Here is a 15,434-nt window from a genome sequence, read left to right as displayed (position 1 = left end):
GTTATAGATTCCGATGCTTCACTTCAGGTTCACTGTATCCCTTGGACCATCTTATTGACGATGAAACACAGAAATTGCATCGGAATTAAATACAACAGGCACAATGCCGACTTAAGTACAAGAAGACTGACTCTTCTTACTGACTATGTTTTGAACCATTCCTGTGACACTAGTTATAGATTCCGATGCTTCACTTCAGGTTTACTGTATCCCTTGGACCTTCTTATTGATGATGAAACACTGAAATTGCATCGTAATATAATAGAAAAGGCACAATGCCGATTTATAGATTCCGATGCTTCACTTCAGGTTAACTGCATCCCTTGGACCTTCTTATTGACAATGAAACACAGATATTGCATCGGAATTAAATAGAAAAGGCACAATGGCGACTTAAGTACAAGAAGACTGACTCTTTCTACTGTCTATGTTTTGAACTATTCCTGTGACACTAGTTATAGATTCCGATGCTACACTTCAGGTTTACTGTATACCTCTGACCTTCTAATTGTGGATGAAACACAGTAACCGCATTGGAATTAAATTGGAAAGGCATAATGCCGACGTAAGCACAAGAAGTCTGACTCTTCTTACTGTCTATTATTTGAACCATGCCTGTGGCACTAGTTATAGATTCCGATGCTTCACTTCAGGTTCACTGTATCCCTTGGACCATCTTATTGACGATGAAACACAGAAATTGCATCGGAATTAAATACAACAGGCACAATGCCGACTTAAGTACAAGAAGACTGACTCTTCTTACTGACTATGTTTTGAACCATTCCTGTGACACTAGTTATAGATTCCGATGCTTCACTTCAGGTTTACTGTATCCCTTGGACCTTCTTATTGATGATGAAACACTGAAATTGCATCGTAATATAATAGAAAAGGCACAATGCCGACTTAAGTACAAGAAGACTGGCTCTTCTTACTGTCTATGTTTTGAACCATTCCTGTGACGCTAGTTACACATTCCGATGCTTCACTTTAGGTTTACTGTATCCCTCTGACCTTCTTATTGACGATGAAAAACAGAAATTGCATCGGAATTAAATACAAAAGGCACAATGCCGACTTAAGTACAAGAAGACTGACTCTTCCTACTGTCTATGTTTTGAACCATTAATGTGACACCAGTTATTGATTCCGATGCTACACTTCAGGTTTACTGTATCCCTCTGACCATCTTACTGACGATGAAACACAGAAATTGCATCGGAATTAAATACAAAAGGCACAATGCCGACTTAAGTACAAGAAGACTGACTCCTCTTACTTACTGTACTGAACCATTCCTGTGACACTAGTTATAGATTCCGATGCTTCACTTCAGGTTTACTGTATCCCTCTGACCTTCTTATCGACGATGAAACACAGAAATTGCATCGGAATTAAATACAAATAGCACAATGCCGACTTAAGTACAAGAAGACTGACTCTCCTTACTGTCTGTGTTTTGAACCTTTCCTGAGAAACTAGGTATAGATTCCGATGCTTCACTTCAGGTTTATTGTACCCCTTGGACCTTCTTATTGACGATGAAACACAGAAGTTGCATCGGAATTAAGTTCAATAGGCACAATGCCGACTTAAGTACAAGAAGACTGACTCTTCTTACTGACTATGCTTTGAACCATTCCCGTGACACTAGTTATAGATTCCGATGCTTCACTTCAGGTTTACTGTATCCCTTGGACCTTCTTATTGACGATGAAACACAGATATTGCATCGGAATTAAATACAAAAGGCACAATGCCGACTTAAGTACTAGAAGACTGATTCTTCTTACTGTCTATGTTTTGAACCATTCCTGTGACACTAGTTATAGATTCCGATGCTACACTTCAGGATTACTGTATCCCTCTGACCTTCTTATTGACGATGAAACACAGAAATTGCATCGGAATTAATACAAATGGCACAATGCCGACTTAAGTACAAGAAGACTGACTCTCCTTACTGTCTATGCTTTGAACCATTCCTGTGACACTAGATATAGATTCCGATGCTTCACTTCAGGTTTATTGTATCCCTAGGACCTTCTTATTGACGATGAAACACAGAAATTGGATGGGAATTAAATACAAAAGGCACAATGAGGACTTAAGTACAAGAAGACCGACCCTTCTTACTGACTGTTTTGAACCATTCCTGTGACACTAGTTATAGATTCCGATGCTTCACTTCAGGTTTACTGTATCCCTCTGACCTTCTTATTGACGATAAAACACAGAAATTGCAGCGGAATTAAATACAAATGGCACAATGCCGACTTTAGTACAAGAAGACTGACTCTCCTTACTGCCTATGCTTTGAACCATTCCTGTGACACTAGTCATAGATTCCGATGCTTCACTTCAGGTTTACTGTATCCCTCTGACCTTCTTATTGACGATGAAACACAGAAATTGCATCGGAATTAAATACAAATGGCACAATGCCGACTTAAGTACAAGAAGCCTGACTCTCCTTACTGACTATGTTATGAACCATTCCTGTGACACTAGATATAGATTCCGATGCTTCACTTCAGGTTTATTGCAACCCTTGGACCTTCTTATTGACGATGAAACACAGATATTGCATCGGAGTTAAATACAAAAGGCTCAATGCCGACTTAAGTACAAGAAGACTGACTCTTCTTACTGACTATGTTTTGAACTATTCCTGTGACACTAGTTATAGATTCCGATGCTTCACTTCAGGTTTACTGTATCCCTTGGACCTTCTTATTGACGATGAAACACAGAAATTGAATCGGAATTAAATACAAAAGGTACAATGCCGATTTAAGTACTAGCAGACTGACTCTTCTTACTGTCTACGTTTTGAACCATTCCTGTGACACTAGTTATAGATTCCGATGCTTCACTTCAGGTTTACTGTATCCCTCGGTCCCTCTTATTGACGATGAAACACAGAAATTGGATTGGAATTAAATACAAAAGGCACAATGCCGACTTAAGTAGAAGACGACTGACTCTTCTTACTGACTGTTTTGAACTATTCCTGTGACACTAGTTGTAGATTCCGATGCTTCACTTCAGGATTACTGTATTCCTCTGACCTTCTTATTGACGATGAAACACAGAAATTGCATCGGAATTAAATACAAATGGCACAATGCCGACTTAAGTACAAGAAGACTGACTCTCCTTACTGTCTATGTTATGAACCATTTCTATGACACTAGATATATATTCCGATGTTTCACTTCAGGTTTATTGTATCCCTTGGACCTTCATATTGACGATGAAACACAGAAATTGGATCGGAATTAAATACAAAAGGCACAATACCGACAGAAGTACAAGAAGACTGATTCTTCTTACTGACTGTTTTTAACCATTCCTGTGACACTAGTTGTAGATTCCGATGCTTCACTTTAGGTTTACTGTATCCCTTGGACCTTCTTATTGACGATGAAACACAGAAATTGGATCGGAATTAAATACAAAAGGCACAATGCCGACTTAAGTACTAGAAGACTGACTCTTCTTACTATCTATGTTTTGAACCATTCCTGTGACACTAGTTATAGATTCCGATGCTTCACTTCAGATTTACTGTATCCCTTGGACCTTCTTATTGACGATGAAACACAGAAATTGCATCGGAATTAAATAGAAAAGGCACAGTGCCGACTTAAGTACAAGAAGACTGACTCTTCTTCCTGACTGTTTTGAACCATTCCTGTGACACTAGTTATAGATTCCGAAGCTTCACTTCAGGATTACTGTATCCCTTGGACCTTCTTATTGACGATGAAACACTGAAATTGCATCGGAATTACATACAAAAAGTACAATGCCGACTTCAGTACATGAAGACTGACACTTCTTTTTGTCTATGCTTTGAACCATTCCTGTGACACTAGTTATAGATTCCGATGCTTCACTTCAGGTTTACTATATCCCTTGGACCTTCGTATTGACGATGAAACACAGAAATTGCATCGGAATTAAATACAATAGGCACAATGCCGACTTAAGTACAAGAAGACTGACTCTTCGTACTGACTATATTTGAACCACTCCTGTGACACTAGTTATTGATTCCGATGATTCACTTCAGGTTTATTGAATCCGTTGGACCTTCTTATCGACGATGAAACACAAAAATTGCATCGGAATTAAATAGAAAAGGCACAATGCTGACTTAAGTACAAGAAGACTGACTCTTCTTACTGACTGTGTTTGGAACCATTCTTGTGACGCTAGTTATAGATTCCGATGCTTGACTTCAGGTTTACTGTATCCCTTGGACCTTCTAATTGACGATGAAACACAGATATTGCATCGGAATTAAATAGAAAAGGCACCATGCCGACTTAAGTACAAGAAGACTGACTCTTCATACTGACTATGTTTTGAACTATTCCTGTGACACTAGTTATAGATTCCGATGCTTCACTTCAGGTTTACTGTATCCCTCTGACCTTCTTATTGACGATGAAACACAGAAATTGCATCGGAATTAAATACACAAGGCACAATGCCGACTTAAGTACAAGAAGACTGACTCTTCTTACTGTCTATGATTTGAACCATTCCTGTGACACTAGTTATAGATTCCGCTGCTTCACTTCAGGTTTACTGTATCCCTTGGACCTTCTTATTGACGATGGAACACAGAAATTGCATCGGAATTAAATACAAAAGGCACAATGCCGACTTAAGTACAAGAAGACTGACTCTTCTTACTGACTATGTTTTGAACCATTCCTGTGACACTCGTTATAGATTCCGATGCTTCACTTCAGGTTTACTGTACCCCTTGGACCATCTTATTGACGATGAAACACAGAAATTGGATCGGAATTAAATACAAGAGGCACAATGCAGACCTAAGTACAAGAAGACTGACTCTTCTTACTGACTGTTTTGAACCATTTCTGTGACACTAGTTGTAAATTCCGATGCTTCACTTCAGGATTACTGTATCCCTCTGACCTTCTTATTGACGATGAAACACAGAAATTGCATCGGAATTAAATACAAATGGCACAATGCCGACTTAAGTACAAGAAGACTGACTCTCATTACTGTCTATGCTTTGAACCATTCCTATGACACTAGATATAGATTCCGATGCTTCACTTCAGGTTTATTGTATCCCTTGGACCTTCTTATTGACGATGAAACACAGAAATTGGATCGGAATTAAATACAAAAGGCACAATGCTGACTTAAGCACAAGAAGACTGACTCTTCTTACTGACTGTTTTGAACCATTCCTGTGACACTAGTTGTAGATTCCGATGCTTCACTTCAGGATTACTGTATCCCTTGGACCTTCATATTGACGATGAAACACAGAAATTGCATCGGAATTAAATACAAAAGGCACAATGCCGACTTAAGTACAAGAAGACTGACTCTCCTTACTGTCTGTGTTTTGAACCTTTCCTGAGAAACTAGGTATAGATTCCGATGCTTCACTTCAGGTTTATTGTACCCCTTGGACCTTCTTATTGACGATGAAACACAGAAGTTGCATCGGAATTAAATTCAATAGGCACAATGCCGACTTAAGTACAAGAAGACTGACTCTTCTTACTGACTATGCTTTGAACCATTCCCGTGACACTAGTTATAGATTCCGATGCTTCACTTCAGGTTTACTGTATCCCTTGGACCTTCTTATTGACGATGAAACACAGATATTGCATCGGAATTAAATACAAAAGGCACAATGCCGACTTAAGTACAAGAAGACTGACTCTTCCTACTGACTATGTTTTGAACGATTTCTGTGACCCTAGTTATTGATTCCGATGCTTCACTTCAGGTTTACTGTATCCCTTGGACCTTCTTATAGACGATGAAACACAGAAATTGGATCGGAATTAAATACAAAAGGCACAATGCCGACTTAGGTACTAGAAGACTGATTCTTCTTACTGTCTATGTTTTGAACCATTCCTGTGACACTAGTTATAGATTCCGATGCTACACTTCAGGATTACTGTATCCCTCTGACCTTCTTATTGACGATGAAACACAGAAATTGCATCGGAACTAAATACAAATGGCACAATGCCGACTTAAGTACAAGAAGACTGACTCTCCTTACTGTCTATGCTTTGAACCATTCCTGTGACACTAGATATAGATTCCGATGCTTCACTTCAGGTTTATTGTATCCCTAGGACCTTCTTATTGACGATGAAACACAGAAATTGGATGGGAATTAAATACAAAAGGCACAATGAGGACTTAAGTACAAGAAGACCGACCCTTCTTACTGACTGTTTTGAACCATTCCTGTGACACTAGTTATAGATTCCGATGCTTCACTTCAGGATTACTGTATCCCTCTGACCTTCTTATTGACGATAAAACACAGAAATTGCATCGAAATTAAATACAAATGGCACAATGCCGACTTAAGTACAAGAAGACTGACTCTTCCTACTGACTAAGTTTTGAACGATTTCTGTGACCCTAGTTCTTGATTCCGATGCTTCACTTCAGGTGCACTGTATCCCTTGGACCTTCTTATTGACGATGAAACACAGAAATTGGATCGGAATTAAATACAAATGGCACAATGCCGACTTTAGTACAAGAAGACTGACTCTCCTTACTGCCTATGCTTTGAACCATTCCTGTGACACTAGTCATAGATTCCGATGCTTCACTTCAGGTTTACTGTATCCCTCTGACCTTCTTATTGACGATGAAACACAGAAATTGCATCGAAATTAAATACAAATGGCACAATGCCGACTTAAGTACAAGAAGCCTGACTCTCCTTACTGACTATGTTATGAACCATTCCTGTGACACTAGATATAGATTCCGATGCTTCACTTCAGGTTTATTGCAACCCTTGGACATTCTTATTGACGATGAAACACATATTGCATCGGAGTTAAATACAAAAGGCTCAATGCCGACTTAAGTACAAGAAGACTGACTCTTCTTACTGACTATGTTTTGAACCATTCCTCTGACACTAGTTATAGATTCCGATGCTTCACTTCAGGTTTACTGTATCCCTTGGACCTTCTTATTGACGATGAAACACAGAAATTGAATCGGAATTAAATACAAAAGGTACAATGCCGATTTAAGTACTAGAAGACTGACTCTTCTTACTGTCTATGTTTTGAACCATTCCTGTGACACTAGTTATAGATTCCGATGCTTCACTTCAGGTTTACTGTATCCCTCGGTCCCTCTTATTGACGATGAAACACAGAAATTGGATTGGAATTAAATACAAAAGGCACAATGCCGACTTAAGTACAAGAAGACTGACTCTTCTTACTGACTGTTTTGAACCATTCCTGTGTTACTAGTTGTAGATTCCGATGCTTCACTTCAGGATTACTGTATTCCTCTGACCTTCTTATTGACGATGAAACACAGAAATTGCATCGGAATTAAATACAAATGGCACAATGCCGACTTAAGTACAAGAAGACTGACTCTCCTTACTGTCTATGTTTTGAACCATTCCCATGACACTAGATATATATTCCGATGCTTCACTTCAGGTTTATTGTATCCCTTGGACCTTCATATTGACGATGAAACACTGAAATTGGATCGGAATTAAATACAAAAGGCACAATGCCGACAGAAGTACAAGAAGACTGACTCTTCTTACTGACTGTTTTGAACCATTCCTGTGACACTAGTTGTAGATTCCGATGCTTCACTTCAGGTTTACTGTATCCCTTGGACCTTCTTATTGACGATGAAACACAGAAATTGGATCGGAATTAAATACAAAAGGCACAATGCCGACTTAAGTACTAGAAGACTGACTCTTCTTACTATCTATGTTTTGAACCATTCCTGTGACACTAGTTATAGATTCCGATGCTTCACTTCAGATTTACTGTATCCCTTGGACCTTCTTATTGACGATGAAACACAGAAATTGCATCGGAATTAAATAGAAAAGGCACAGTGCCGACTTAAGTACAAGAAGACTGACTCTTCTTACTGACTGTTTTGAACCATTCCTGTGACACTAGTTATAGATTCCGAAGCTTCACTTCAGGATTACTGTATCCCTTGGACCTTCTTATTGACGATGAAACACAGAAATTGCATCGGAATTACACACAAAAAGTACAATGCCGACTTCAGTACATGAAGACTGACACTTCTTTTTGTCTACGCTTTGAACCATTCCTGTGACACTAGTTGTAGATTCCGATGCTTCACTTCAGGTTTACTGTATCCCTTGGACCTTCTTATTGACGATGAAACACAGAAATTGCATCGGAATTAAATACAAAAGGCACAATTCCGACTTAAGTACAAGAAGACTGACTCTTCGTACTGACTATACTTGAACCATTCCTGTGACACTAGTTATTGATTCCGATGATTCACTTCAGGTTTATTGAATCCGTTGGACCTTCTTATAGACGATGAAACACAAAAAATTCATCGGAATTAAATAGAAAAGGCACAATGCTGACTTAAGTACAAGAGGACTGACTCTTCTTACTGACTGTGTTTGGAACCATTCTTGTGACGCTAGTTATAGATTCCGATGCATCACTTCAGGTTTACTGTATCCCTCTGACCTTCGTATTGACGATGAAACACAGAAATTGCATCGGAATTAAATACAAATGGCACAATGCCGACTTAAGTACAAGAAGATTGACTCTCCTTACTGTCTATGATTAGAACCATTCCTATGACACTAGATATGGATTCCGATGCTTCACTTCAGGTTAATTGTATCCCTTGGACCTTCTTATTGACGATGAAGCACAGATATTGCATCGGAATTAAATACAAAGGTCACAATGCCGACTTAAGTACAAGAAGACTGACTCTTCTTACTGACTGTTTTGAACCATTTCTGTGACACTAGTTGTAAATTCCGATGCTTGACTTCAGGATTACTGTATCCCTCTGACCTTCCTATTGACGATGAAACACAGAAATTGCATCGGAATTAAATACAAATGGCACAATGCCGACTTAAGTACAAGAAGACTGACTCTCATTACTGTCTATGCTTTGAACCATTCCTATGACACTAGATATAGATTCCGATGCTTCACTTCAGGTTTATTGTACCCCTTGGACCTTCTTATTGACGATGAAACACAGAAATTGGATCGGAATTAAATACAAAAGGCACAATGCTGACTTAAGCACAAGAAGACTGACTCTTCTTACTAACTGTTTTGAACCATTCCTGTGACACCAGTTGTAGATTCCGATGCTTCACTTCAGGATTACTGTATCCCTCTGACCTTCTTATTGACGATGAAACACAGTAATTGCATCGGAATTAAATACAAACGGCACAATGCGGACTTAAGTACAAGAAGACTGACTCTCCTTACTGTCTATGTTTTGAACCATTCCTATGACACTAGATATAGTTTCGGATGCTTCACTTCAGGTTTATTGTATCCCTTGGACCTACGTATTGACGATGAAACACAGATATTGCATCGGAATTAAATACAAAATTCACAATGCCGACTTAAGTACAAGAAGACTGACTCTTCTTACTGACTATGTTTTGAACCATTCCTGTGACATTAGTTATAGATTCCGATGCTTCACTTCAGGTTTACTGTATCCCTTGGACATTCTTGTTGACGATGAAACACAGATATTCCATCGGAATTAAATAGAAAAGGCACAATGCCGACTTAAGTACAAGAAGACTGACTCTTCATACTGTCTATGATTTGAACCATTCCTGTGACACTAATTATAGATTCCGATGCTTCTCTTCAGGTTTACTGTATCCCTTGGACCTTCTTATTGACGATGAAACACAGAAATTGGATCGGAATTAAATACAAAAGGCACAATGCCGACTTAAGTACTAGAAGACTGAGTCTTCTTACTATCTATGCTTTGAACCATTCCAGTGAAACTAGTTACAGATTCCGACGCTTCACTTCAGATTTACTGTATCCCTTGGACCTTCTTATTGACGATGAAACACAGAAATTGCATCGGAATTAAATACAAAAGGCACAGTGTCGACTTAAGTACAAGAAGACTGACTCTACCTTACTGACTGCTTTGAACCATTCCTGTGACACTAGTTATGGATTCCGAAGCTTCACTTCAGGTTTACTGTATCCCTTGCACCTTCTTATTGACGATGAAACACAGAAATTGCATCGGAATTACATACAAAAGGCACAATGCCGACATCAGTACATGAAGACTGACTATTCTTTTTGTCTATGTTTTTAACCATTCCTGTGACACTAGTTATAGATTCTGATGCTTCACTTCAGGTTTACTGTATCCCTTGGACCTTCTTATTGACGATGAAACACAGAAATTGCATTGGAATTAAATACAAAAGGCACAATGCCGACTTAAGTACAAGAAGACTGACTCTTCGTACTGACTATGTTTTAAACCATTCCTGTGACACTAGTTCTTGATTCCGATGATTCACTTCAAGTTTACTGTATCCCTTGAACCTTCTTATTGACGAAGAAACACAAAAATTGCATCGGAATTAAATAGAAAAGGCACAATGCCGACTTAAGTACAAGCAGACTGACTCTTCTTACTGACTATGTTTGGAACCATTCTTGTGACACTAGTTATAGATTCCGATGTTTCACTTCAGGTTTACTGTATCCCTCTGACCTTCATATTGACGATGAAACACAGATATTCCATCGGAATTAAATAGAAAAGGCACAATGCCGACTTAAGTACAAGAAGACTGACTCTTCTTACCGACTATGATTTAAACCATTCCTGTGATACTAGTTACAGATTCCGATGCTTCACTTCAGGTTTACTGTATCCCTCTGACCTTCATATTGACGATGAAACACAGAAATTGCATCGGAATTAAATAGAAAAGGCACAATGCCGACTTAAGTACAAGAAGACTGACTCTTCTTACTGACTATGGTTTGAACCATTCCTGTGACACTAGTTATAGATTCCGATGCTTCACTTCAGGTTTAATGTATCCCTTGGACCTTCTTACTGACGATGAAACACAGAAATTGGATCGGAAATAAATACAAAAGGCACAATGCCGACTTAAGTACAAGAAGACTAACTCTTCTTACTGACTGTTTTGAACCATTCCTGTGACACTAGTTATAGATTCCGATGCTTCACTTCAGGTTTACTGTATCCCTCTGACCTTCTTATTGGCGATGAAACACAGAAATTGCATCGGTAATAAATACAAATGGCACAATGCCGACTTAAGTACAAGAAGACTTACTCTCCTTACTGTCTATGTTTTGAACCATTCCTATGACAATACATATAGATTCAGATGCTTCACTTCAGGTTTATTGTATCCCTTGGACCTTCTTATTGACGATGAAACCCAGATATTGCATCGGAATTAAATACAAAGGGCACAATGCCGACTTAAGTACAAGAAGACTGACTCTTCTTACTGAGTATGTTTTGAACCATTCCTGTGACACTAGTTATAGATTCCGATGCTTCACTTCAGGTTTACTGTATCCCTCTGACCTTCTTATTGAAGATGAAACACAGAAATTGGATCGGAAATTAATACAAAAGGCACAATGCCGATTTAAGTACTAGAAGACTGACTCTTCTTACTATCTAAGATTTGAGCCATTCCTGTGACACTAGTTATACATTCCGATGCTTCACTTCAGATTTACTGTATCCCTTGGACCTTCTTGTTGGCGATGAAACACAGAAATTGCATCGGAATTAAATACAAAAGGCACAATGCCGACTTAAGTACAAGAAGACTGACTCTTCGTACTGACTGTTTTGAACTATTCCTGTGACACTAGTTATAGATTCCGAAGCTTCACTTCAGGTTTACTGTAACCCATTGACCTTCTTATTGACGATGAAACACAGAAATTGCATCGGAATTACATACAAAAGGCACAATGCCGACTTCAGTACAAGAAGACTGACTCTTCTTATTGTCTATGTTTTGAACCATTCCTGTGACACTAGTTATAGATTCCGATGCTTCACTTCAGGTTTACTGTATCCCTTGGACCTTCTTATTGACGATGAAACACAGAAATTGCATCCGAATTAAATACAAAAGGCACAATGCCGACTTAAGTACAAGAGGACTGACTCTTTGTATCAACTATGTTTGGAACCATTCCTGTGACACTAGTTATAGATTCCGATGCTTCACTTCAGGTTTACTGTATCCCTTGGACCTTCTTATTGACGATGAAACACAGAAATTGCATCGGAATTAAATACAAAAGGCACAGTGTCGACTTAAGTACAAGAAGACTGACTCTTCTTACAGACTGTTTTGAACCATTCCTGTGACACTAGTTATGGATTCCGAGGCTTCACTTCAGGTTTACTGTATCCCTTGCACCTTCTTATTGACGATGAAACACAGAAATTGCATCGGAATTACATACAAAAGGCACAATGCCGACATCAGTACATGAAGACTGACTATTCTTTTTGTCTATGTTTTGAACCATTCCTGTGACACTAGTTATAGATTCTGATGCTTCACTTCAGGTTTACTGTATCCCTTGGACCTTCTTATTGACGATGAAACACAGAAATTGCATCGGAATTAAATACAAAAGGCACAATGCCGACTTAAGTACAAGAAGACTGACTCTTCGTACTGACTATGTTTTAAACCATTCCTGTGACACTAGTTATTGATTCCGATGATTCACTTCAGGTTTACTGTATCCCTTGAACCTTCTTATTGACGAAGAAACACAAAAATTGCATCGGAATTAAATAGAAAAGGCACAATGCCGACTTAAGTACAAGCAGACTGACTCTTCTTACTGACTATGTTTGGAACCATTCTTGTGACACTAGATATAGATTCCGATGTTTCACTTCAGGTTTACTGTATCCCTTGGACCTTCTTATTGACGATGAAACACAGATATTCCATCGGAATTAAATAGAAAAGGCACAATGCCGACTTAAGTACAAGAAGACTGACTCTTCTTACCGACTATGATTTGAACCATTCCTGTGATACTAGTTATAGATTCCGATGCTTCACTTCAGGTTTACTGTATCCCTCTGACCTTCATATTGACGATGAAACACAGAAATTGCATCGGAATTAAATAGAAAAGGCACAATGCCGACTTAAGTACAAGAAGACTGACTCTTCTTACTGAGTATGTTTGAACCATTCCTGTGACACTAGTTATACATTCCGATGCTTCACTGCAGGTTTACTGTATCCCTCTGACCTTCTTATTGAAGATGAAACACAGAAATTGGATCGGAAATTAATACAAAAGGCACAATGCCGATTTAAGTATTAGAAGACTGACTCTTCTTACTGAGTATGTTTGAACCATTCCTGTGACACTAGTTATACATTCCGATGCTTCACTGCAGGTTTACTGTATCCCTCTGACCTTCTTATTGAAGATGAAACACAGAAATTGGATCGGAAATTAATACAAAAGGCACAATGCCGATTTAAGTATTAGAAGACTGACTCTTCTTACTATCTAAGTTTTGAGCCATTCCTGTGACACTAGTTATACATTCCGATGCTTCACTTCGGATTTACTGTATCCCTTGGACCTTCTTGTTGGCGATGAAACACAGAAATTGCATCGGAATTAAATACAAAAGGCACAATGCCGACTTAAGTACAAGAAGACTGACTCTTCGTACTGACTGATTTGAACTATTCCTGTGACACTAGTTATAGATTCCGAAGCTTCACTTCAGGTTTACTGTAACCCATTGACCTTCTTATTGACGATGAAACACAGAAATTGCATCGGAATTACATACAAAAGGCACAATGCCGACTTCAGTACAAGAAGACTGACTCTTCTTATTGTCTATGTTTTGAACCATTCCTGTGACACTAGTTATAGATTCCGATGCTTCACTTCAGGTTTACTGTATCCCTTGGACCTTCTTATTGACGATGAAACACAGAAATTGCATCTGAATTAAATACAAAAGGCACAATGCCGACTTAAGTGCAAGAGGACTGACTCTTTGTACTAACTATGTTTGGAACCATTCCTGTGACACTAGTTATAGATTCCGATGCTTCACTTCAGGTTTACTGTATCCCTTGGACCTTCTTAGTGACGATGAAACACAGAAATTGGATCGGAATTAAATACAAAAGGCACAATGCCGACTTAAGTACAAGAAGACTGCCTCTTCTTACTGACTGTTTTGAACCATTCCTGTGACACTAGTTATAGATTCCGATGCTTCACTTCAGGTTTACTGTATCCCTCTGACCTTCTTATTGACGATGAAACAGAGAAATTGCATCGGAATTAAATACAAATGGCACAATGCCGACTTAAGTACAAGAAGACTGACTCTCCTTACTGTCTATGTTTTGAACCATTCCTATGACACTAGATATAGATTCCGATGCTTCACTTCAGGTTTATTGTATCCCTTGGACCTACTTATTGACGATGAAACACACATATTGCATCGGAATTAAATACAAAAGGCACAATGCCGGCTTAAGTACAAGAAGACTGACTCTTCTTACTAACTATGTTATGAACCATTCTTGTGACACTAGTTATAGATTCCGATGCTTCACTTAAGGTTTACTGTATCCCTTGGACCTTCTTATTGACGATGAAACACAGAAATTGGATCGGAATTAAATACAAAAGGCACAATGCCGACTTAAGTACTAGAAGACTGACTCTTCTTACTATCTATGTTTTGAACCATTCCTGTGACACTTGTTACAGATTCCGATGCTTCACTTCAGATTTACTGTATCCCTTCGACCTTCTTATTGACGATGAAACACAGAAATTGCATCGGAATTAAATACAAAAGGCACAGTGCCGACTTAAGTACAAGAAGACGGACTCTTCTTACTGACTATGTTTGGAACCATTGTTGTGGCACTAGTTATAGATTCCGATGCTTCACTTCAGGTTTACTGTATCCCTTGGACCTTCTTGATGACGATGAAATCCAGATATTCCATCGGAATTAAATAGAAAAGGCACAATGCCGACTTAAGTACAAGAAGACTCACTCTTCATACTGTCTATGATTTGAACCATTCCTGTGACACTAGTTATAGATTCCGATGCTTCCCTTCAGGTTTACTGTATCCCTTGGACCTTCGTATTGACGATGAAACACAGAAATTGCATCGGAATTAAATACAAAAGGCACAATGCCGACTTAAGTACAAGAAGACTGACTCTTCTTACTGACTATGTTTTGAACCATTCCTGTGACACTAGTTATAGATTCCGATGCTTCACTTCAGGTTTACTGTATCCCTTGGACCTTCTTATTGACGATGAAACACAGAAATTATATCGGAATTAAATACAAAAGGCACATTGCCGACTTATGTACAAGAAGACTAACTCTTCTTACTGACTGCTTTGAACCATTCCTGTGACACTAGTTATAGATTCCGATGCTTCACTTCAGGTTTACTGTATCCCTTGAACCTTCGTATTGACGAT

Source organism: Schistocerca americana, chromosome 2 (assembly GCF_021461395.2).
Source record: "Schistocerca americana isolate TAMUIC-IGC-003095 chromosome 2, iqSchAmer2.1, whole genome shotgun sequence".
Lineage (NCBI taxonomy): Eukaryota > Metazoa > Arthropoda > Insecta > Orthoptera > Acrididae > Schistocerca > Schistocerca americana.
Note: the sequence above shows the minus strand (reverse complement) of the source record.